The sequence below is a fragment of the Ambystoma mexicanum genome, chromosome 4q (genome assembly GCF_040938575.1).
Source record: "Ambystoma mexicanum isolate Mex_15411 chromosome 4q, UKY_AmexF1_1, whole genome shotgun sequence".
Classification (NCBI taxonomy): Eukaryota; Metazoa; Chordata; class Amphibia; order Caudata; family Ambystomatidae; genus Ambystoma; species Ambystoma mexicanum.
In genome coordinates this window covers 635,864,490-635,888,325 of record NC_090928.1, presented here as the reverse complement: position 1 = coordinate 635,888,325, position 23,836 = coordinate 635,864,490, and the positions used below count along the sequence as shown (strand labels likewise).

Sequence of the window (23,836 nt, the reverse complement as noted above, 5' to 3'; positions counted from 1 at the left end):
TACTTTGTATTTATGCATATTTATTTTTAGATGGTAAGATATTTTAAACCAAAGACATACTATTGTTCAAGAATATTTTTGGCATATATTTGCAAGACCCATTACAGCAGAAATGGTCACATACAGTTCAATAATCAATACAACCGTAGGCACTCGAGACTACTTTGGGGGCAGGGGCGATACTTACAATGCTGTTAATATTAAAACACTATAAAGGCAGGCACTTCATTAGTATTTTCGAGTGCTACTGACCAACAGTTTCTACACAGTTTCCAGAAGTACAAAAGTAATCAATAAATTAACATCACCTTCATACACCCTTAAAAATACTATAGAAATGCAATTCCAAAACTTAACAGGAGCTTAATATACAAATATTCTATGACCCCATCACCACTGTTTAAAAACAACCCTTCAGAAACAGCTAAGATAAAAGACAGATGCATTTTAATTGGAAAATACCCACAACGTCTGCAGATACTGCAATTTGTTTGCCCCACCACAGGAGCAAAATCATCCCCTTAAGAAAAATGACTAGAAAAATACTGATTACAAATATCGGCATTCTAAACTAACTTTGTCTTAGTCTAGCCAGTCCTGCACTGTTCCCCTCAACAATACAAATCAATCAGTATTGTGTGGCCAAAAGAAAATATGCACAGAAGGGCCTCCAATCCTGTATTAAATGATCTAAACTAAGTGCGCCGTTTCCGACCTAGGACTTGAGCGGGATAATGGGCCTGCCCATTTTCAATCTTCACCTTTTGTGATTACCAGGCAAGGCTTTCATATAAAAGAGCCATTAAAAAAATCTTTTAGGAGCAGGTAGCTAACAGAGAAGACATCTTTCCGACACAACACAATTTTGATATATTGTAAATTATACCATCAATAAATAATGCAGGTCATCATTGAAACATACTCATTTACAATAAATGCAACCCATCCCATTTTCGTCCATTCATATGTAAAGGTACAGTGGGCCTCATTACGACTGTGCCGGTCCGGAAACACTGGTGCCGGTAAGCTTACTGGCACCAGTGTTTCCGGACCGGCACACTACGTCTCTGCGGACGAGTGCTGTCCTGCCTGCCTGGTAAAACCAGGCGGGAGGAACGACACGCGCCTGCAGAGTTTCACGGAAGCACCGGCACCGTTAACTGTGCCGGTGCTTCCGTGGTCGCCATTCCTATGGAACTCAATGGGAATGGGGACTTACAAAAGTACCGGCGCCTGACTTCTCGGCCGCCAGGGTCGGAATACTGGTGTTACTGGGATGCAGGCGCTGGTAATTAATTACGAGTCCGGCAGGCACCTGCTGGTTTTACCAGCATGGTTACCACCAGACCCGTAATGAGGCTCAGTGTATTTATCCGAGTCGCAGCTCTGCTACAGCAATGTGGTTTTCTGGATTTGGTCCACAGAAAACCAAGTCTAAACAGTCAATCTTTCGTTCCTCCTGAAGGACACCATATTTCCCCGACAGCCCGGCTGGGATTCCGTTTCCAAACATTCGTGTCTTGCAGACACAGTCTTGCACTTGGGGCTTGAAATACGTTTGATTACCCATAATGCAGCTACATTCATGTGTTCCAGGAAGATGATCACCTCCTCTGCTCCCATATCTCAGTCATGTTAAGGTGCAGGTTGTTGAGGCCTTTCAAACATTGAACATTTCCAATATAAAATGCTACATCTGCTGCCACCAACCTGCTCGAGAAAGAATGCAATTATTAAAGCTACAAGTGCAATTCCATTTTATGAATTGCAACAATTACTCGAACTAGACAAAATAACATCAAGCACACTTGAATCCGACTGAATTTTCAACCAAATTAAAAATCAATAGAGCAGCCCAATGAGCAGCTGTGGGACAAAGGCCGCAGCATGACAGGGCACAATGTACGTTGTATGTACTTTCCTTTTATTTGCATTCTTCTTTCTATAAATTAAAAAGAGGAACAATATTATTTAGAGATTTCTTTTATGTCGGCTGAATTTACCTGCAACACAGCTTACTGGTAAACGCAGGTGGTCCCCATCAGCTGCCTTCAGCGGCCTGGAAACTGCTGCCGTGCATTGAAAAGGAGCAACTTATTTTATTTTTTAACATACTGCTAAGCAGAAATACGACACAGTGTGAACCTCACAACACTAAAGTAAATGCTGAAGAACATACAGAGACCAGCAATTATTGAAAAATCGTCCAGCACGTCCAGTACATGACAAGAAGAATCACGCTTTCAGGTTCAAAAAAGGCCTAAGACTATTTGCGAAAGAGATGGGGAGGTTAGCCGAGTGGCCATTGATTTTCTATCTCAGAACATCAAGGCATGTGCAACATCTAAGTTGTTGCTATTAACTGCTTTGCATATCAAGTAGACACATTTAAGGTAACGCACCGCTCTTGTGGGGTGTGGGTGGAAAAAAAAAGTACTGTAAATGAAAATGACAGGCTCGATTCTGAGGGAGACACCCCTGTAAACCACTTACAGAGAGAACAATGCAAGCCATGAATTAAGTCTACCCAACAATAACTGGAGATGTTAACAATTTAACATGGGTACTTTGTGACTAAATGTGTAAATCATGATCTTTAGAGGTTATTTGGTCATCAGTTCATGCTGCGTTGCGACAAATTAATATGTATAAGTGCACACTGTTTAAACAGGATAGTGAATTCTATGTTAACATATAATTGTAAGAAATATTCCCAATGCAGAGAGTTCCAGCACGCCACAATTGTGTTCTTTGCTTTCACCCCTTTATGGGGGTTGCTGGCAACTGCCCGGTGGGGGTGGGGTGAGAGGAGGCTGGGGTTTTGCAGCAATGGTGGTTAAGAGGGATCTGGCGGTCAGATGGGGTTCCGAAGACATGCCAGTGGTGACCTGGGAGGAGGTAATTGAGAACTGCCGCAGTATGGAAAAGGTAGCATACAGGAGCTGAGGGATACAGAGAAAATTCTTTAAACTATGGAGGAAACGGGAGGACTATGCAGACTAAAGGATGGATGGATGGGGAGGGGGTTGGGCATCATTAGTACGGAGGCATTATGGACCAGTGGGGACAAAGTAGAGACTGGGGTGAAAGCGGGGCAGAGTGGGGATGGCAGGCATGGGGAATCCGCTGGGGCTTGAGGGTGAAGTGTAGCATACAAGTGAAGCAGTTCTGTTCCCATCTGTTCAACGCTTTCAGGTTAGAGCAGGTACACGCAGTTTTTGCTCAGCTCCCAGATCTTTATCACCTTCCTTATCGTATGCACTTTTCTTGCTAAGGAGAAACTTTGCAGAACAGTTTATGTACTATTGTTTTGCAAAAAAGTTATATTAGCATGAAAAGTACCAAAGTCTAGGAACGGTTTGAATTCTCACTCCCTGTCCTGGCGTTTTCTGCAAGATGCGTTTCCCAGATTGCCCACAGTAATGTTAATAAGAGGGGTGTTCTGCACTGGTTAGACGTCGTTCATTTGCAGAGGAATATACTGGGGTTTGCCTCGTCACCTGCGGGGGAAGGCACCCGATATACAGTACATGGTGCCACGTCTCTAGTTAAACACTAATCTCTCTCTGGGATGCCCTCATTTACTCGGGTCTTGCGTGAATTTTGTGGCGTCAATAGCCCATTTTCTGCTTGATGACCAGGTTGCGCCATCCACTACCTACCCTAGCACATCAGTAACAGGCTACAGGTGCATGATCAAATATCATAGCCTCCATTACCCGTCTGGCTGCTGCATAAATACCCACTAAGAGTAAACTCAATCTGGAAATCAGTTTAAGAGGCTTTGTAAGGGTAATTCCGAGGGTTGCTCTCATAAGCACAGCCTACTCACGTGTCTGGACTGGAATTACTAGTTCATTGTGCAGACCCGACTTTACACCCATAGACAAAACTTCCCGTCTATACTCATTAATCTGCGAGAATAGTTGTTCCTTTCGACTTTCTAGTTTAAAAATACTGACACCCCCCCAGTTATTTTAGGTCAAGACTTGGAGGCTGCAATTTTGCATCAGAGTTTAATGAACTGCGGGCAGCAAAGCATGAAATTAAAAAGAAAATCAAAGTGATTCATGTGAACGTAGGTGGACATAAACCGTGAAGAAGTCTATAATAATTAGTCTCTTTATGGGCATTTCCACTTCTTTGATGCTGCTGGCAGAGTCACGTGCTCCTGGTGTTGTATTTGTTTATGCATGGTATTTATTGAACCAACATTGTAAGGTGCTTACTTGGAGCGGCTGAGTTCTTGAGAGGGCTTCCTTGTGGGAATTGCACCTGGGTAATGCTGTGGTTGTCCATCTTTGTTGCAACTTACATGTCCTTTCTCTGTGTAGCTAGAACAGCAAAAATTGTGAGCCACGCGTAGAAGTGACATGCAAGGTGCAACAATGGAGAACTGGAGGGTTTTCCTTGCGTGGTTGCTCACGGCCTGCTCCTTGACAGCAGGGATATTCTGACAGTCCTCTACTTCCCTTTCCGGCATGCACATACATGCGCAGAGAGGCCTTTCCCATGCCTTGTTAACGCGGGCAACTTCCTTTCTCGCAAGTTTTAGTTATGCATGCCGATCAGATGCTCCTTTGTGTTTAGTTGGGCAGTGGTAATTGGTTTATTATAGCAGGGAGGATGCCATTTGTTCTAGGCCAGTGGAATGTCATTTGGGAGTCACAAAAAGCAGTTCCAGGAATTAGATAAGCTGCATTCCTCTATGTTGGGGGCTGTACACTCCTGGACCTCTACCATGACAGTTGCCCTCGCAGTAAACCTCCAAAGGAAAGATTTTAGTTTATCCTCCAGATGAGGAGCAGTTTTGGTCTCCAGATGCATATGAACTGGAGTAATCTTATAAAAAGGCACAGACAGAAACGCCCAAAAGCTAGGCAGTTTCACAACACATGTCCTGACTGGGTGCCAAGGGTAATAAGTCTATTTTGCTAAAGCCTCCTTTTTCTAGGCCCATGACCAGTGTAGGTCCAATAAGAGGAAGTCTATTTGAATCGTCATCTGGCTCGCTCCCAGTGGAAGACAGATTCCTCTGACCCGATCTTGGTTTCAGAGCATGAAATCATATTTAGGACCTCCCCGCCCTCACCCCCAATAATGTTGAGGGATGTGGATCCCATGAGCAAGCAACAGTTGGGGGGGGGGGGGGGGAATTGTTTACTTGACCCAGCTGAAGTGATCGATCCCAGATCCAGGGAATGGAGAGCTCCCCCTCCCATGTAGGCAAGAAATCTGAACATGATATTGCAAAACCCTCTGAAGAGAGACGGACATAGATATTGAACAAAATGCCCGAGACCAAATACACAGTTCATAGTTACAGCCGATCTAGACTCTGTGTGACTTTCCTGTCTAAGACTTGCAAGAATCCTAAAAACGTCTCGACAGGGCCCTTTTTTGCCAGGATATGGTTCTCAATACAGGCCCACAGACTAAAATATTTCATTTAGCTGAAGAGGCTCTGGCAAAAGGGGATGCAGTAGATCATGTTCTCTTTCGTGGGTGGTTGCAAAGGGCAAATTGTTTTCTCGGGAATGCCAATTCAGCTCTGGCAGAACTTGAGGAAGGAGTTTTATTATCACTAGGTTCTCAAATTGGCTGATTTGGCTTCTAGTTAACATATACAGTTTTAATGTGCTGGGTGACAAGGTCAGTTGGGTATTTTTCAAGCTATGTGGGTATGTATACATCTTTGCACAAGGCCCAACCCTCTTCTAAGAGGACATTTGTAGGGCTTGTTTTTGGCCAGGCCGAGAACAAAAAGTGCTGGTTCTCCAGTTTTGCCTACCAAGGACCTCCACGAAAGTTGCCTGTCCTCTCAGTTGGCAGAGAACTTCCATTCAAACGCGTCTTCCCTCAGCATGTTGAGCAGATGGCGTGCAAGGCCCAATTTCAACAACTGAGGCTTTCAGAAAAAGCATCTCCAAAGATGTCTCCATCCTCTGGTCTCTTTCTACAACGCATGATTTCCCTGCATTCTGCAGACCTTTTTAGGGGTTTATACACTCTGGGATTCCCTTTCAAGCATAAATTCTTACCCTGTTTTTGTAACAAAATGCACACCGACTCATCGGAAGGAGAACGAGCCAGACACAAAAAGGTGCTATTGTTCAGATTCCCTGGATTACCCCCAGCAATATTTTCTGGTCCAAAAAGAAGCAGTGCTAAGAGGGAGCCAAATTGGTTATCATTCTCAGGGAGTTCAATAACAAACAGAGTAGCATAATTTCAAAATGCATTTGCATAACCAGGTTAGAACTGAAAGATGCTTACTTGACCATAGCTATTCACGGCCCTAATTTTGTCTACCTTCCGTTGAGCCCTTCGTCTGCCCCTTGCTGCTTTACCAAAGTCATGAATCCAGTGGTGGCAGCACAGAGGTCACTGGGAATTCGGCTCATCATTTATTTGAATGTTCTGTTAATGTCTCAGTCGAGGGACCTCTTCCACAGACTACAACATTCTTAATATAAACTGGAAGATGCCTCAGGTAATTCTTTGCCAGTCCATAGAGTTTCTGGGACTTGGAGTACACACTATAAACCTTTCTGCAACTTCCTGAACAAAGCCAGATCCATCAAGATCAGGCTGGCCCTGGTAGCCCAAGTGTTATCTCTGGCTTGTGTTTTGAGTCGGTTATTTGTCGATTCAGGCGATTTTTCAAGACCCTCAATTATTCAGAGAAAATTAGTCTTTTCTCTGAGGCCAGGACCAAACTCCAATGGTGGCTGGCCCACACGCTGGCTTAGAATGGCCAAGTAATTTGTGTGGGGTCTCCAGATCCTGTTACAGAGTTTGGCCTCCCCATGAGATGGAACGTCACATCAACTGTCTGGAGCTCAGGTTAGGTTCCTTTGCTTAGTAAAATGCTGCAGGTCACTCAATCCTTGGCTTCTTCAAAGCATGGGCAACATTTTGGCAGGTTAATACATCAACTAGATAGATGGGGTGTGAGGGGGGGGTTCCATGTCTTAAACTCGCGGTAAAAATTGCAGTGAATACAAAATCTTGTGGCAAAAATGCTGTGGTTATGCTGCCACATTCCTATAAAGGATGCAGGGGACACCCCCCCACAACCCATTATACCATTTAAGAGGAGCGGGGGACACCCCCGTTCGCCTTACATGGTATAATGGGGTACACCTTTACCAGGTCAAAGCACAGCATTTTTGCTGCGTTTTTTTTTACCAGCAACATTTTTGCCGTGATTTTATTACCCAATACCATGAGGGGTGAGGGCGAGCTCTCAGTCCGTAGGAAAGATGGGAAAGGTGTTCTGTACTGACACTGCTTCCAGGAGTACACAATTCAATGGCTAAATGGCATTGCAGACATCTTCAGGACTCTCGCAATTGGAGACTTCATCTGCTTGTATTTCGAGGGATAGCCAATTCTCAGGATCTCAGAGGTAGATCTTTTTGCATCACCGAGCTCCTGAAATGTTGATCTGGCGGTAGTTTCGGATTGGGCAACGGTAATGCCTTTCCTCAGTGCTCATGTAATCCGCCTTGGCTGTTGCAGGTTTGGTATCTGGCCCTGTTGGAGGTCTATAGAGATGCCATTTCTGAGCCTAAGGTTCCCTTGCATTTTTCTGGACCCTTGCACATAAGGTTATTTTCAATTGGCTGTGTGGAAGATTTCAGAAATTACTGGACTGTTGAAGGCCTTTCAGCAACAGCTTACTCCGAAATCCAGTCCCCTTTTGGAGACCATCCTTTTGCAAAGAATAAAAGAAAACATTCCCTTTAAACAATTAGGTGTTGTGCAGTAGTTGTGGGAGCATAGGCATGGCTAGCCCAACTGATCCTTGCAACACACATCAGTGCTTTTCTCTGCGTGGACTGGATGCTCTGCGCAGCAATTTTTTTACAGCGCAGTTTCTATTCATTTCTTTTTTCCTCACTGCCTTTCAGCAACATCCGCCGGTCTTTTTGATGGGTGCAACAGATTTTCCTTCCTGCTCATGTGGTAAGCAGTACGCAGCAGTGGCAGATTCCAATGGGCTCTCTTTAGAGTGACTCGGCCCGAAGCACAGGTGGGTGGATTGTGCTTCCTACCACGCCTTTGCACTCCACTCACTTTGGTTCAGCCATTGAAGGGAAGTGTTCCACAGGACTCCTCCGAAGCACATTAGAGAGTTCGTTGGATCAAAAAGGCCAAGAACTGAAGTCCTCCAGCACCCCACACAAGCAGGAGGGGTGCAAGTCCTTCTGCGATTAGCCACTGCTCTACCAACGTTCGCCCCGAGCCCCCACAGGCTTTTACCAGTGCTTGCACCAAGTAAGCAGCAGGGTCTGGGACTAAGTCTTCTAGACCCAAGTTAACGCCTCAGCATCGAATGTCTACCGGGCTTGGTGAGCCAGAGGGTGTACAACCTACCAGAGCATGCTGCCAGAACTCCATTGACAGCACAGAGGGCCTGTCTTGTGCTGTGAAATAGAACTCCATGCTGAGCAAGCCTCCCCATGCCTCACGCAAGATAGCCAACACAGCTATACAAAAGGTGCCAGAATCAGAGCAGACATTGCAAAAGGTCTCAACAGAAAGATCAAGAGAAATTTCAGAGCAAGGCCTCCACAATTACCTCAGAAAAGCCTAAAGAAGGTCATCATATCCCCCACAAGATGGTGGCTAGACGTCAGGAGAAGCAGAGAGAACCATCTTTTTCAATATCCCACACTGCAGAGGCTATATCAGAGGTTTAAACACTTTCGGACCCTGTAACACTGCAAATACCTTTTCCTCCAACAGTGAGCAAGGAGGCTTGTATGAGGGCAGATTGGTCCCCAGTCACAACATGGTCCACATATCAGATACCTTCATCTTTCCCGAGGTTTGGGGCTCCTCCTCCCCTCAAAACACCTACGTGGTACCCAGTTCAGACATCGGCTTGGCCACCATCATCTGCTTCATGGACTCAGACATCAGTTTACTCATCGGAAGGACAGATTTAAGGTTTCAGCAGATATGCATTACAAACTCAAGGCAATACCTTGCCCGCCCACTCAACCAGTTAAACCTAGCACTCCCGGAATGCCTTCTTCTGCATTGCTTCCTACTGCTCCAAAGGTTTTTACCTCCTGTTCAGATAGCAAATACAATTGCTCCTGTAGGACATTAGTCAGCATCTATTTGCAAACCATGCCCGATGTTCCTTCAGGTTCTGCACAGACTGATCCTGTGCTGCTGCCGGTTTTGGGAACACCAGAACAGGCCCCGGATGATTATGAAGGGGGAGGAATCCTTGTCAGCGAGGGCTTTCCCAGCCGCATGTGTGGAGTCCAGGATTTCGTGGGCCTACCAGTACCAGAAGAGGTATCTGCAGAAACCAGTGTTCTTCTGGACGTGTTGTCCTTAAATAGGGAAGGTAAGTGAGGAGTCCCTGCGCAATAGGATGTGCTGGCTGAAGCAAGAACGGTTGGAAGACTGCCCATTCCACCGTGGCAACTAGCAAAAGAATTGAGGTGAGATATTGTTTTATACTGGTCATTTGTATAGCGCCAATATTACCATAATGATAGTTCCATTGCGCTGTTAGCGGGAATGCTGAGACACACTATGTGTTCAGCGTGCCCGAAAATTATCATAACGACTGCGCTGCATTCTGCTGTCAGAGGTATTGAGGCGTCAGGTGTAAGAAGGCGGAGACTTTATGTGAACAGCACAAATTAATGTGTTGTAGTCCTTGGTGTATACGGCTGTGTGTGGTTGGCCATGCTTGCAGCCAGTGGAGTGGTGTTTTATGTACCACTCCGCCATTGGTGGCCTTTGATGTATTTTGGCTTTTTCTGTTGGTTCTTGGGGCTGTGATGTTAGCAGCTACAGTACTCAATGCTAAAACTAATCACTGTAGGGCACATATCTCCAATAACAGTATGAGGCACCCATTATGGCAGCTAATCCTCAGCCACAGTGATCAATACTTTCCACCGGGAGTGTGCCAGCTTTTAAATCCGGGTTGGCTGAGGAAAAGCTTACTGCTCAGGAGAATGTTCCATGCACCACATTGCAACCTCCTCCAGAGAAATTTGTGTATACGTGGACATGCAACGCACAGCCTGGAATAGGGCTAGACATTTTAAGAAAGACGTGCAGGATAAAATAGTCAACCTCCCTTTTGTTCTCTTTCACTCATCCACACACAGATGAAGAATTAAATAAAGAAACACATCTAGTCACAGATAAATCTCTCAGTACTTTCTAAGGCTCCTCAGTAGTCCTTTTTGCAAATTAAGATAATCTAGATCAGACTTCAGGTCTAAGAGCTTTGGTGGATTTTGCGATTACCACGACAGGAAGAACAGACCACCCAACAGATTTCCAAGCTCCCAAAGACACAAGCGACATCTCCTCACACAAGGGTGTCTTTCCTTTCTTCCACCTCTGGCTCTTCAGAGACCAAGAAGCAAGGATGTGATCGTCTGGATCCACTCAGCCCCTGTATGGCGCAGGATTTCCCCCATTCCATCACGGCTGGTGTACCATTTCAAGTGATTTTTGTAGCCTCTCGGTCGTGCCCCAAGGGTATAGTCTATTGATACTACCCAATTCCCTCTTCCACTCCAGGTCGGATCGTCCATGCTCAATCTTGAGGTTTCCAACCTTCAAATCAGGGCAATAGAAGAAGCCCCCCAACCCCCCCTTCTAGAAAGAAGAAGCAGGTTTTATTCTCTCCTTTGTAGTGTCCCAAAAAAGAACCAGGCGGGCCTGTGGACAGTATTAGGCCTTTCCTTCCTAAATCTCCCCCTTCCCTGAGAGAAATTCAAGATGGTTATGACAGCGCAAATCCCCAATGCCCTCAGCCGGGGAGACTGACTGTGTGCTGTTGATCTGAAGGACACCTACCTACATGTGCAGTGCACGGGAAATTCCTGCGATTCTCCCTGGCAGGTGGCCAGTTTGAGTATCAAGGGGTTCCCCCTTTGGACTGAATGCGGCTCAGAGTTTTTACAAAATTAATGAGCACGCTTGTGATCTCAAGGAGGCAGCCATTTACCCATATCTAGACGACTGGCTTGTCAGAGCAAAAACATTTCAACAAGCACAGTCTCTCCAACGTCTGCTCAACCAGCTGTACACTCTGGGTCTATAAGGCAACCTGAAAAAACCTTTCCTATGACCAACTCAGAACATAAGGTTTATAGGTGTTCAGTGGGACTCAAGTTTAGGGAACGTTTTTCCCATATCGGAAAGGATCCTGGAAATCAAGCCATCTACTGTGCATTTCCTGAGTCACCAGGATACCTCAGCTTGGTGGTTTCCAACATTGACTGGGACTTATGACAGCTTTTATCTTAGCTATACACCTTTCGCACACTTTAGAACGAGGCATCTAAAACTGCACCTCAGTCTGATGGGGTCAGAAGGTAGAGAAACAGTGAGAATGTTGTCCCCTAGATCGGAAGTCGCACTTGCTTTGGTGGAACAAGTTGGAATCCTCCCCGGATACATGCAACAACATCAGACTTGTACCTCACGGGTTGGGGTGCAACTCTAAACACACATTCTTTGGTCTCTGAAGGAGAAGGATTTCCATATAAACCTCCTAGAACTCTTGGCCATCTTCAAGACATTGAAGTATTTTCTGCCAGTCATTAGAAACTGCCATTCTGTTTTTTTTACTAGTTTATTTGAATTTCGAAAAAGTATATACACACAAAAATGTCCACAAAATTAGATTCTTATGAAAAGACCCAAGCCCCCCTCCACCATTGCAAACCAAACTAGAATACAATGTCCACTCTGAAAATTGAGTAAAAAGGCTGAGATGGAATGTGAGAAAGTATATATATATATATATATATATATATATATATATATATATATATATATATATATATATCCCACATTTCAACCCACAAGATTACAGTAATATATATACCAAAGATAAACATTTTAAAAAAATAGAACAAAAATGTACTTATCTTTCTTGTCAACTTCTTCCTCTGACAAAATCTCAGTCCATGTCCAAGCTCAAAAAGGCCCCCCAAACTTTCCAAAACAGGGCTTCTTTCTTCTGCAAACCAACTTCTCAACATTGCATATCGAATACATTACCGATAAAATTCAGCTGGAAGGCCATCCGGCCCTGGGCATTTCCCTAAATTCAAACTCCAAAAGTTAGATCCGAGTCCAGAGTTTATTTTTTTAATCTGCAAATTCGATAGGAACTGGTCGATTCCAGTTGGGTCCACATTCACAGGCTCACTGAATAAATTTGTATAGAATTGATTAAACACCTCATTTATTTCTTTTGGATCCAGAGTCACCCCTTGATCCTTCTTAATCACACCAATTGCTCCGTTTCACTCTTAGCCTCAAACTAGGAGCCAGCAATCGTCTGCATTTCTCTCCTCCGTTGTAATATCTGCATTTTGTCCTGAAGATTGCAAACTCTGCCTTCTCACTCCTGATTTTGTTTAAATCATATTTTAACTTCATTAATCTCAACATTATTCCTTTATCTGACACTCAGTTCATAATTGAGATTACATCTCACTTCCTCATCTCCTTTCCTCCTTTTAATTCCACACTCACGACCTCCTCACACGCATCACACACTTGAATCCCTCCCAAACCATATCAATTCCCACTTCACCATTCATATTTGTTTTGATGTATTCCTTCGCTTCCTTCACCAAAATATCCCTTAACGCCTCATCTCTCAAAACTGGTGTTCTTTCTCCAGATCTTAGTTTTACCTGATGAATAATTTAGTGAAAGTTCCAATTTAATGGGTGCATGATCTGAAATGATAATACTCTCAATCTCACTACTTATATAATTTTGTGTCACTATTCCTGATGTCATCAAATTATCTATTTGTGAATGGATATTTTAGTTAGGTAATGGAATAAGGCACAAAGAATTCTGAACAGGGGGGAAATGCTAAATCAAAACAGAAAAGTCTTGCTTTCTGGAAGATCAGATGATTAGATGGATGTTTCACCGATAGCCAGAGGGAATGCCACAACTGCGCTGCTGCATTGAGACCGCCCGGCCACCCAACCAGGAAAGCCAAAAAGAAGGCACACAGAGCAAGCCAGAAGGGTATCCCTACAAAATATCCCCACCAAAAATATCACCGTTTGTCTCGCCATAGGCGATATTTTTGGGGGGGATATTTTGCAGGAGCGGTGGTGGCCCCAGCATATTTTAAAATGCATAGGGTGTCCCCCGCAGGGTCCATGGGTCAATATCGCTGCTGAAATATGGCGATATTTTTGTATCATAATATTTTTGCGGGGATGTAACACATGGAACCGCCAGAAGCTGCCGACCGCAGAGAGCGGTTAGGGACATATCACACAAACTTAGTGCGCAGGTACTCAGCTCCTTGATCGTGGAGAGCACGATGAACAGTACACAGTGTTGAATGCGCTGGTCCACTGGGAGCCAATGCAAGGAGCGCAATACTGTAAGGGGACCCTGTTGCCACCCAGGCCGCCATATTCTGAAGATGTTGCAGTCTGTCTATCAGCCCCTTAGGCTGGACAAGGTAAAGGGAGTTTCAGTAGTCTTAACTTGCTCAGAATCATGGCGGCTACGACTGGGGGACGTAGGGTGAAAGGGATCAGATGTAGTACACTTCTCAAAATTATTTACTGAAAATGCACAGACTGGCAGACCGCCAATACCTGAGCAGCCATGGAGACATTGTCCGGCATAATGACTCCCAAGATTTTTTACTTTAGTTGAGGGCAACGGGAGTGGGGCCAGAGAGAGGGGCCAAAAAGAGGAGATCCAAAGTGAAGGGTCAGGAGGAGAACCCACCACCAACACCTCTGTTTTATCCCCATTCAATTTCAACCAGTTGTGGCCCATCCACTCTCCCACGGCTGTCAGGCACTTATGTAGGCACGCCGACACCACAGCCTGATCTAGGTTGCGGTGGATCAGAAGCTGGGTGTCGTCGGCGTACGAGTAGCATCCGATGCCGAAGGAGCGGATGAGGTGCACCAACAGGAAGATGTAGATGTTGAAAAAGAATGGGGGAAAAGCACAGACCATTGAGGGACACCACAGCTAATGTGATAGGACTAAGACGTGAAAGGAGATAGAGACCTATCCGCCAAGAAGGAAACTAACCAAGCCAGTGCCTGAACCAAGACACCAATATGGTTCAGGCGAGAGAGCAAGGTGGCGTGGTCTACGGTTTCGAAAGCCGCCGACAGATCTAGGACAATCAGGGCTCTGACAACGCCACTGTCCACCAGCCTGGCCATGTCGTCCTGGACAGAGACAAGGACACTCTCTGTGCCCCTGCCAGGAGGAAACCCGACTGGCCCTGTTCAAGGAAGCTGGACGATTCAAGAAAAGAGGACAAGATAGGGGAAACCAGGGATTCCAGGAGCTTCTTCAGAAATAGGAGACGATAGGTCGGCAGTTAAGAGTATAGAGCAGGGTCAAGAGAGGGCTTCTTCGGCAAAGGAATGACCAGGGCCGCCTTAAATTCAGAGGGGATAAGTCCTGACTGGCAAGAGAGGTTCACAGCTGCTGTGATTTCACTAAGGAGGTCTGCCGAGACCTCCTTAATCACTCCCTGTGGTAGTGGGTCCGAGGGAGAGCAGGACTTGATCCTCGCCATAGCGTTATGGACCATATCCTCGGAGAAAAAGACGACAGCCAGGGACCATGACTGCAAGAACTCACACCCAAAGGATGATTGCACGGCAAAGAACCATGGGTCGCGGGGGGAGGTTCTCTGCAATATTTGCATGGATGTTCGCTACATTATTTATAAACAATTCAGATGTGGAGTCACGTAGCTCCTGAGTCGGTCTAATGCTAGGGGTACATTTGGAGGCAGAGGATAGGGACTAACAGTATAGGGTGCCTTGGGCTGATTTAGAGCAGTCTCAATTTTATGGGCAAAGTACGATTTCTTAGCTTTTAAAATGGCCCTGAGTAGACAGATGGGGAGGCCCTATACTTAAGTCTATCAGTAGGGTGATATTTAGAACGCCATTGGTGCTCCAGTTTCCTTACCCCCAAAGCGAGCAGCTCTCAACTGGTCTGAGAAACACAGCTCAGAGGGGAGCTGGCGCCGTTGGAAATAGCACAAACGACTTCATTAGCAGCAGTCAGGAGAGAGGAGGTTAGGAGAGAAACAGACGGCCCAGTAGCTGATGTACGTTTCCTTGGAACAAGATTCTGTCAATTGCCGACCACTAACAGCGCCGCCAAGTCCACTCAGGTAGGATCTTTGGTAATCCATGAGTGAGCCAGACTACACAGGTCACCAGATAGTGATCAGTCCAGGTCATGGGCTCAACAGATTGAATAGAGAGGGAGGCTGCGTTAGCGAAAACATCCAAAGAGTTCCCCAGCTTGTGGGTGGGTCCAAGGACCTGCTGAGGCAAATCAAGATCCCTCAAGCCGTCATAGAACAGATCCAAAGCAGCCCCCCTAGGTGGGTTGAACTTCAGATTTAAGTCACCAAGTATCCTACGATTAGGATAATTGGCTTGCATATCAGCTACAAGATCAACCAGAGGTTCCAGTAAATCAGTACAGGGGCCCGGAGGGCAACAAATGACCATAATATGACACACGTAGGTCGAGGAGATGACACATCTGAGCAGCAAAGACTCCATATTTAATGTATGTGAGCAGCACAGCCGAGTGCATAGAAGATCAGATTTAAATAAGACTGCAACCCCGCCATCACACCGAGGTGGAGGCCTATCAAGATGGATAATTCTGTAGCCATCTGGGATGGCTTGAGCCAGGACCTGCGTCGAAATACTCCTGGAGGACCAGCAGTGCCAGGCGGAGGTCAGATATCGGGTAGGACACCTCAGCAGCGTGAGCCATAAGCGAACAGGTATTAAGCAATAGTACGGGCAGGGTGGATACAGGTATTAAGCAATAGTACGGGCAGGGTGGATATCTTAGAATCTGTAAATGGATAGTGCTTCCTATCTGTAGGTTCTACAGGCCAAGTTGCCTGCCATCCTGTGGGGGGAAGCTACAGCAGGCGGGAGATGGAGAAAGAAGCTCCTTCCTGGTGTAGCATAGGATTCCAGCGTCCCCGTCCGACGCACTGACGGGCTTGCCTTAAGCGTGCCTTCAAAACGCTGACGTCGTGCCTGCTGCGCGGGCGGTCGGATTGACACAAATGCTGGTTGAGAGAGGGGAGTGAGCAAGAGCCCGCTCCTTTGCCAACAAAGAAAAAGGACAGACCAAATGCGGCGTCTTCAATAATAAAATATCACAGGAGCAGTAACGCTGTGTAGTTCAATCACACACTTAGGCAATGGGGTATTCAGAATGTAAAAACAACACAATGTTTGACAAGCATAAAAGCAGTAAGAGCGGCTTTAAAATGGCAAGCTCAGAGAGCAGCCTCGCCTCTCTAACGTGACCCACACCGCTCCAGCACCAAATGCCGGTCGAGCGAGGTGAGTGAGCAAGAGCCCGCCCCCTTGCCAACAAAGAGGACTGACCGAATGCAGCGTCTTCAATAATAAAATATCAGAGGAGCCCCAGATATTATGAGCCCCAGACTGGAAAGTGTATTCCCTTCCTGTTGGGTGTTCAACTCTCCAAACATCTGTCAATCCGAAATCCTGCAGCATTAACAACCCCAACGCATCTCTTTTTTCCTTCCATCTCATACCATCTGACTGCTTCTATCCAAAATTGGATCCACCACCAAATTGAAGTCGCCCCCCACCAACAAGTTAAGAGGCAGCTCAATTCATTAAAAAATTACGAACTATTTAAATTAGGTGCATAAATGTTACATATAGTAAACTGCATCTCTTGGATTTGGATTGTAACCGATAACCAACGACCTTCCTTATCTGTCTTAGATCCTGTAATAGCTCCCTAAATGTTTTTTTTTTTTTTTTTTTTTAAAACAATGTTGAGACGCCTCTTGATTTTGAGGAATGATACATCTGCCCTGCCCATCCGGTCTCAATTTTGTTAGCCTCTGCCAAATGCGTCTCTTGCAATAAAATATCTCAATCATATTTCCCTTTTGAACTGCCATACCTAAATTAATGTCACTTACAGAACTAAAACTAAATACTAAAATTGAAAGAAAAAGCAAAAATAAAAATACTAACGAAAACACAATGTGTAAAATTAGAAATAACTAAACTTAAACAACATACTATAATTCTGGGCTGAACGGAGATTGAGAACAGGTATTTTAACTGTATTCACTTATACCTACTCGAGTTTACATCTCCCTAGGTCCCTAAACCAATAATCATAGTTTCAACATCTTTTCCAAAAATGATGTATGTTTACTCAGCCTAGAAACTGCCATTCTGAAAAGAACCAACAGCATGGCAGCCATGTTTGATGTCAATAAGCAGGGGGTGGGGGTGGGGGTGGTGGAGGACAAGGCGTGCCTCACCGCCCTCCAGTTGGCAATCCAGATCTGGGAATGGGCTTTTCAACACCACATATCTATAAAGCAATTCACTGATCAGTGAATACTCTAGCAGACAAGCTCAGCCGACTATCTCACTACAACTGCAAATGGGAGCTCAAAACCTTAGTGGTGCAAGAGATTTTCTAGACGTGGGAGTATCCAAGGATGGATCCAAGGATGCATCTGTTTGCAACTGTGCAGAACCACACATGTCTTGTTTGCGTCCCTGCTATGCCAGGGTTCTGACTCTGATGCTCCCCAGATCTCATGGGGCACAGAGCATTTTAAGCATCCCCCCCTCCCCCCCGACTTCCTCTCATTCAGAGAGTTCTAGCCAAGTTCTGCAACTTTAATTCGCTGAACCTGGATCCCGATTGTACAAGACTGTCCCACCTGGATTTGGTACTCAAATCTTCTGAGGCTGAAGCTATTGGGTCCTCTTTGCCTTCTGGTGTCATAGGACCTTCTGAGTCAGCAGAGAGGTTAAGTATGTCATCCCTCCCCTCAATGACTGAGCTTAGGGGCTTGGTTCCTGAATAAATAGCTTATGAAAATCTATGTGAAAGAATAATTCAGTTGGCCAGGAAGGCTTTTACAAGGGGCCAGCATAAGTAAGTTGACTCGCTTTTGCTACTGGAGGCCAGAGCAGTCTTTGGATTTGCAGTAAGCTTCACTAGACAATATTGCATCTTTCCTGTCCTATTTGCCCCCTACAGGGTCAGAGTTCATTCTTGCAGGTCATACTTATTGGCAAATGGAGCTCATCTGGGCTCCGGCCATCTATCGCGACTGCCAATCCCATTATAAGAAGAGATTTTAAGGGTCTGCATCCGCCAATTAGTAGACCACATCCTTCTTGGGACCTTAATGTAGTGCTCACACCCAGGATCAAACTGCTCAAGCCAATGGAAACAGACATGAAGTGAGTTACTCGGAAGACAGCTTTTTTGGTAGTAGTCAACTTCTGCTTAAAGGATTAGCGAGATTCGGGCTCCCTCAACCTCTGATCCTTATACTGCGTTTCATAAGGACTTAGGACTCATCCTTCCTTGTCCAAAATGTTCTCTTCTTTCCATGTAAAATCATGAACTAGTTCTTCCTACTTTCTCCTCCTCTCCGCAAACCGAGTGAAAAGACCTTACAACACAAGACGTTTCCATTGTACTTGAATTGATCTGGAGAACTCAGGAAATCAGTCAGTTTGTGACTTTCGGTGGTCAGCAGCCAGGAGCTCAAGCTTTTAAAGTGACTATAATGCACTGGATTGTGTACTGCATTGTAGAAGCATAGAAAATGCAAGAGAAAAGAGCCTACACGCATAGTCAGGACCAAGGCTGCTCCATGGGCTGCTCTGTCTGCTTTTTGCAGACATTACGGTATGGATACAGCTACCAGGTTGGACGCCATATATATGTTAAAGCCAAGGAAGTATGGAGGGAAGGGGACTGAGGCCGAGGAGTACAGAAGTCACAACACCGATTCACATTTTCTAATTCGGTCGTCATGGAATCCTGGGAACTACCAAAGGTTACCACACATCTTGGGTTCACTGGTATGTGGGGAACCTTGAAACCCCCTACTCCGGCTCTCAAAGATGTGAATTTTCCTTTGTTTGAAGAAGGTCATACCTCGGTGTGTCATTTACTCAATGGGGATTAAAGTTCTTAAAGACCAGCGCCCTAAATACACTGCGCTCTGAGATGTTAATCGTTTCCTCATGACTGCCAAAGGAAATGGTGGCGTGAAACAGTTGTCTGCCAAGTTAACCATACTATTATTAGGTTTTATTTTTTACAATGTTGATAGACAGAATGTGCCAGACAGAATGTGCCAGTCATTGTTAATTATCCAGCTTTCCATGAACAAAAGACATGTGGTTAAAAGCTTAACGCAATATGAAAGGGCTACAGTCGATCTCAGAAATACTAATCTGAAGTTCCTTCTAGAAACCTTTTGCGCTCGTGTCCCTCCCTCCCCCTGCCCTGGTTAGATGGGCAAGGTGAATTCATTTTTTGTCTCTTTGGGGCCCAATATTCCCAGGGTACCATGGCATCTAAATCTTTCTTGGGGTTGCTACCAGGACTTCCCGAGATCAGCCTATTGGTCCAGTCATTCCACATTCAATGCATTCTACTTCCAAGTCAATTCTGCATGCTTTGTAAACGTGACTTGAATGAGCACAAGCGTCTTAAAACTGTAATCCCAATGTTCTTAGCTAGCTATGTGTGGGGGAAATGTCAATTCTTATAATGACACAAAGGCATAGATTTTCCCACCTTTAGTCCCTCCCTCGTCATCTCCAATTATTATCCTTTGTCGTAGTTAACACATTCATAGGTCAATGAAGTTGTGCAGAGGTCCATGTCTGAAGGGGGAGTTGTTTTTGTCTACATCTAGTTTTATATGGAGTAATTCAATGTTTATGCAAATGAGGGGAGCACCCTTAAAGGGGCTGATTGATAGACTGCACATTGTTTACGCTAGTCACTTTGGCTTTGTTTTTTCTAATTCCAAGTTTAACCGTTTCATTCTTTGCTGCTGGCAGTTCTGTAAAGAAGTCTAATGCAAAAGCTATGCTCTGTGTCTATTAAAATTATGATTTCCCTACATAAGTAGTTAAGAATGTTGGTATTGATCAAAACCTCCAAAGCAGTTTGGTCAGCATAGGCTGTCAACACCACGCAAAATATTACTTCATCCATATTTCAGATATATTTCTCAATATAGATGCATAGACCATTTTTTTACATGAAATCAACACCTTCTAACACATTAAAACATAGAAGCCCAGGGGGCCTGGAGAAACATGGCCACCTGATCAACGGCTTCTGCTTCCCCCGGCGACCAAGAGATGAATCGGAGCAGAACCAACCTGAAGAGAACGTGACTAAAACTCAGTCAGAGACAAATATCGAGAGCATCAACTTGTTACATTATACCCTTTCTATTTCTACTAGTCCAGCCTGCTGGCATTCCAATCATCTCCATATATTACATAGAATACGGCAGTAGTGCTTAACCCACCGAGCTAACTTTCAGAAACATTGAGTAGCAGTAATTTTGCTTTTACTGCAGTTCGGTGACCACACTAAAGTAGCAGCAGACTCTGCTGCAGCTTCCATGCCAGACACGAGGGCCCCTGGCTTCTCTGCAGCATATGGTGCTCCTTGCAGGCAAAGGCCTGGTACCCACAACAGGAAGATATACATGAATTCCACTGTAAATCACTTATATGGCAGTGGTGCACCCAAAGTACTTTTAATGCAGTGATTTTTAGAACATCATGGGATGCATAGACTGGATGTATAGTAGATGGCCACTGAGGTAGCTCAGCAGGTTGACACACCGTTGCTGAGATGTTATGTATGCAAAACGTGTTAGTCGTATGACTTTTGCAACTCCATATAAAAAAATTAACTGCGATAAAAAAACTGTTTGGACGGGGGATAGGTTGGGCAGGGCAATTGGTTGCTTATATTCAGGGCGGAGATGGGTGTATTTCTGCCTCTGGCCCGAAAAATCCAAAATTGGCACCCATGAACCCACAGTTTAAATTCCCAATAACTGCTGTCAGCACAATGGAAGCATTTATTTGTGATTAACCAGTTTGACAAACATAACATCTTTACAAATACAACCTGAGATAAAACAAAGCAGGGGCACACAAATAACAGTATTGGTGTGGGGCTCCAACAAAAAAACGAATTTCAAAGAAAACTAGTGAAAGCAAGTTTTGGCAGCATTTGAGTTGGGAAATTACTTTTTTCCTATGAACGTGCTTTCAACAGTGATGCCCCCCCCCCCTCCACACCCCAGTGATGTTCATGGTCCATTGATTCCCATTGTGTCTTTTTCAGGACAGAAGAAAGAAAACAGGATGAACAAATAGAACCAGGAAATACGCAAGTGATGGCTGGGGAAAGGAGGACAGCTAAGATTGGGTCACCAAGCCCCCAGCTTCCCTCAGCAAAGCTGGGGGCTTGCTAATGCCTGGTTAGGGCTGAGACAGGCCAGGTCACGAGATCCGGCCAGACATCTGATACCTCCAGCCCATGTGCCAGAGGGGTGACGAGCAAGAGGGGCAGCCAAAGCAGGGGGACTGGTATTGTAGGATATCCAGCTCCCTCATGGCAGATTGCTGGAGGCATTGCAGTGATCCGCCCCCCCCCCACTGTTCGCCTCTCCCCACGCCGGCCACCTGTGGGGGTTGAGCCAAGAAGCTGCATCACTCACTTGGCAAGAAAACAATGTCGGCAGCAGCAGGAAGCAACAACGCAGCCTAGATACGTGATCCACATGCAAGAAAGTATGCATCCAGGCTGTGGTTTTTCCTGTTTCATGGCCATGCCCCATCACGTCACACTGAGCATGTGCATTGGGGTGGGGGGGGGAGGAAGGGAGGGGTTGCAGTGGCTCGCCATGCACAGTGTGGCTAAAAAAAAAATAAATAAAAAATTGTTCTCGCTGTCCTGGTTCGCGCCCCCCAGGGTAGTACAGTTCAATGCACTCCTGGCAGCACTGAGCGGCAAAGTTAAGCACATTGGTCTGCTATGTTCAAATCAGAACCCCTCATCCATACTTGCCTAACCTTCCATTGGTCTGCTATGTTCAAATCAGAACCCCTCATCCATACTTGCCTAACCTTCGTGTTTAGCCCAGAGACTAAGGATTTTCACGCTCTTCTCCGGGAAAGAGCGTGGAGTCTCTGGGTTTTCGCTGCAGGGCTGGAGCGGTCAACCTTGAGGCGGCAATGGCACCTGTAAATAATGTCCGTTTACATGGTTTTATAATTAAGGGTTACTTTTATTTGTTCCTGCCAGGCAAGCGCTGGTCAAGGTCTTGAAAAAACGTTAAAGCAATGTCTCAGCAGGACTTCACAGGCAGCAGGCCTTTTCTCCTCATTCTCATTGTTGCTTTTAAGTAACCCATTTGGCACATCTTACTGCAGGCATCAGCAGATAAGCGTGTGGGAATGGTCCATTTCCCTGTCAAGCCACCGCTCAATGGGATAGGCATTGACAAAACCCTTAATCTGCATATAACGCTGAAGAAAATACCCCACTAGCAATGCATACTAGTCTGTACGTTGCATGCCTGGATGACCTGACACAGAAAGGAAAACTGAAACCCAACTTTTCATAAGAAAGCAGCATAATCTTGGAGACTAAGTGGAGATAATCTGCATTTTAAAGCATATAGTGGTGCATTTCAAAAATATGTTTGGAGGCCCCCGTGTTGTAATCGATGTCAGAAACACTGCAAGGGGATGCTTAACAAAAAGTAGCACTAACATGGGTGTTTTAATCAAATTGTGGCACCACTGGCTTGAAACCAGAGAAGCCACCTCTCCTATGCTGCCATCAAAGCGCTCCGGGTAGTTTTCACTTGCTCTTTTTTCATGTTCAGTGCTATAGTTTCCCCTTTCCGGTTATGGTCGTTCGCACATGCCAAACTTTCAGGGTAAAGAGACTCCAGGCTTTTAATTTTGCATTCTTTACCTCGTGGCCTTGTAGTTATAACGGGGAGACCACAGGTGTATTCCCAGAACGAAGTTAAGAGGCTAGAAGGGTGCCTCCAAATGGAATGGTGTGGGTGCCCCTTTCAAAATGATGGTTGGAGTCCCCTTGGCTGCAGCTCAAGGGGACCTGCCTGCACAGGTTAGCAAAGATGCCTTTATCTGGAGTAGTGCAAGGTTTCCAAATGCAAAAGGGCACTGTAAAATGGTGAGCAGGACATGTCGCCGGGGTCTTGTGTGGCTACGGGCGGGGCATAAAACTCTCTTTTTTTTTAAAAAAAAATGTAGGCAGGTATGCCCTCACCTCGTAAAGGCAGTACAGTTACTGAAATCACGGCAAGGGAACTTCATGCAGTAGCGCTCCGAGTACCGCACCGTCATCGCGGCTCTTCTTCCGGAGCCCCGGCTCCGGTGGTAGCATATATATCACCCCCAGCGCAGCAGGGCTCGGCAGCACCGGAAGCAGCCAAGCCCGCCAATGCCGCAAACGAAGAAAGCATGCGGCTGTGTTAAAAATGGAATCGACATGGGACTTCATTTAGAACTGTGCGAGTTCATTGCTGTTCAACCAGTGAAAGCCGTGTTGGGCAGATAATGGTGACCAAAGATGGGGTATACACTGTATAGTTTTGTAGAAAGCCCGTGAATACAGCAAAAAGAAGTACGCTCACACAAACAATAAATAAGACTTGATGAAGCCGAATTGACAAAAAGCATCTGTCCTGACATTCCCTCGGCGTGCGCTGCATAGCCATATGCCAGTTCTGTTGGGTGGGGGGGGGGGATATTACTTACCAACCAATTAGACAGACAAATACCTGTTGTTGCTGCAACCATAATCAAAAGATGGAAAATAAAACCCACCTGCACCAAAATATACCTGCCCGTTCATGGCATGGAGTCCTTCTGCCTAAGCACGCACGTCATAC

At 45.4% G+C, this 23,836-nt stretch overlaps 1 long non-coding RNA gene across 1 annotated transcript; it reads right to left on the bottom strand.

Moving 5' to 3' along the window:
- Window positions 1–3: 3 nt before the first annotated feature.
- LOC138467891 (uncharacterized) lies at window positions 4–23,830 on the bottom strand. The gene is made up of 2 exons (XR_011268163.1): window positions 23,772–23,830; window positions 4–1,710 (listed from the first exon to the last, which is right to left on the bottom strand). It is a non-coding gene; the product is annotated as an uncharacterized lncRNA (long non-coding RNA).
- Between the last annotated feature and the right edge of the window lie 6 nt (window positions 23,831–23,836).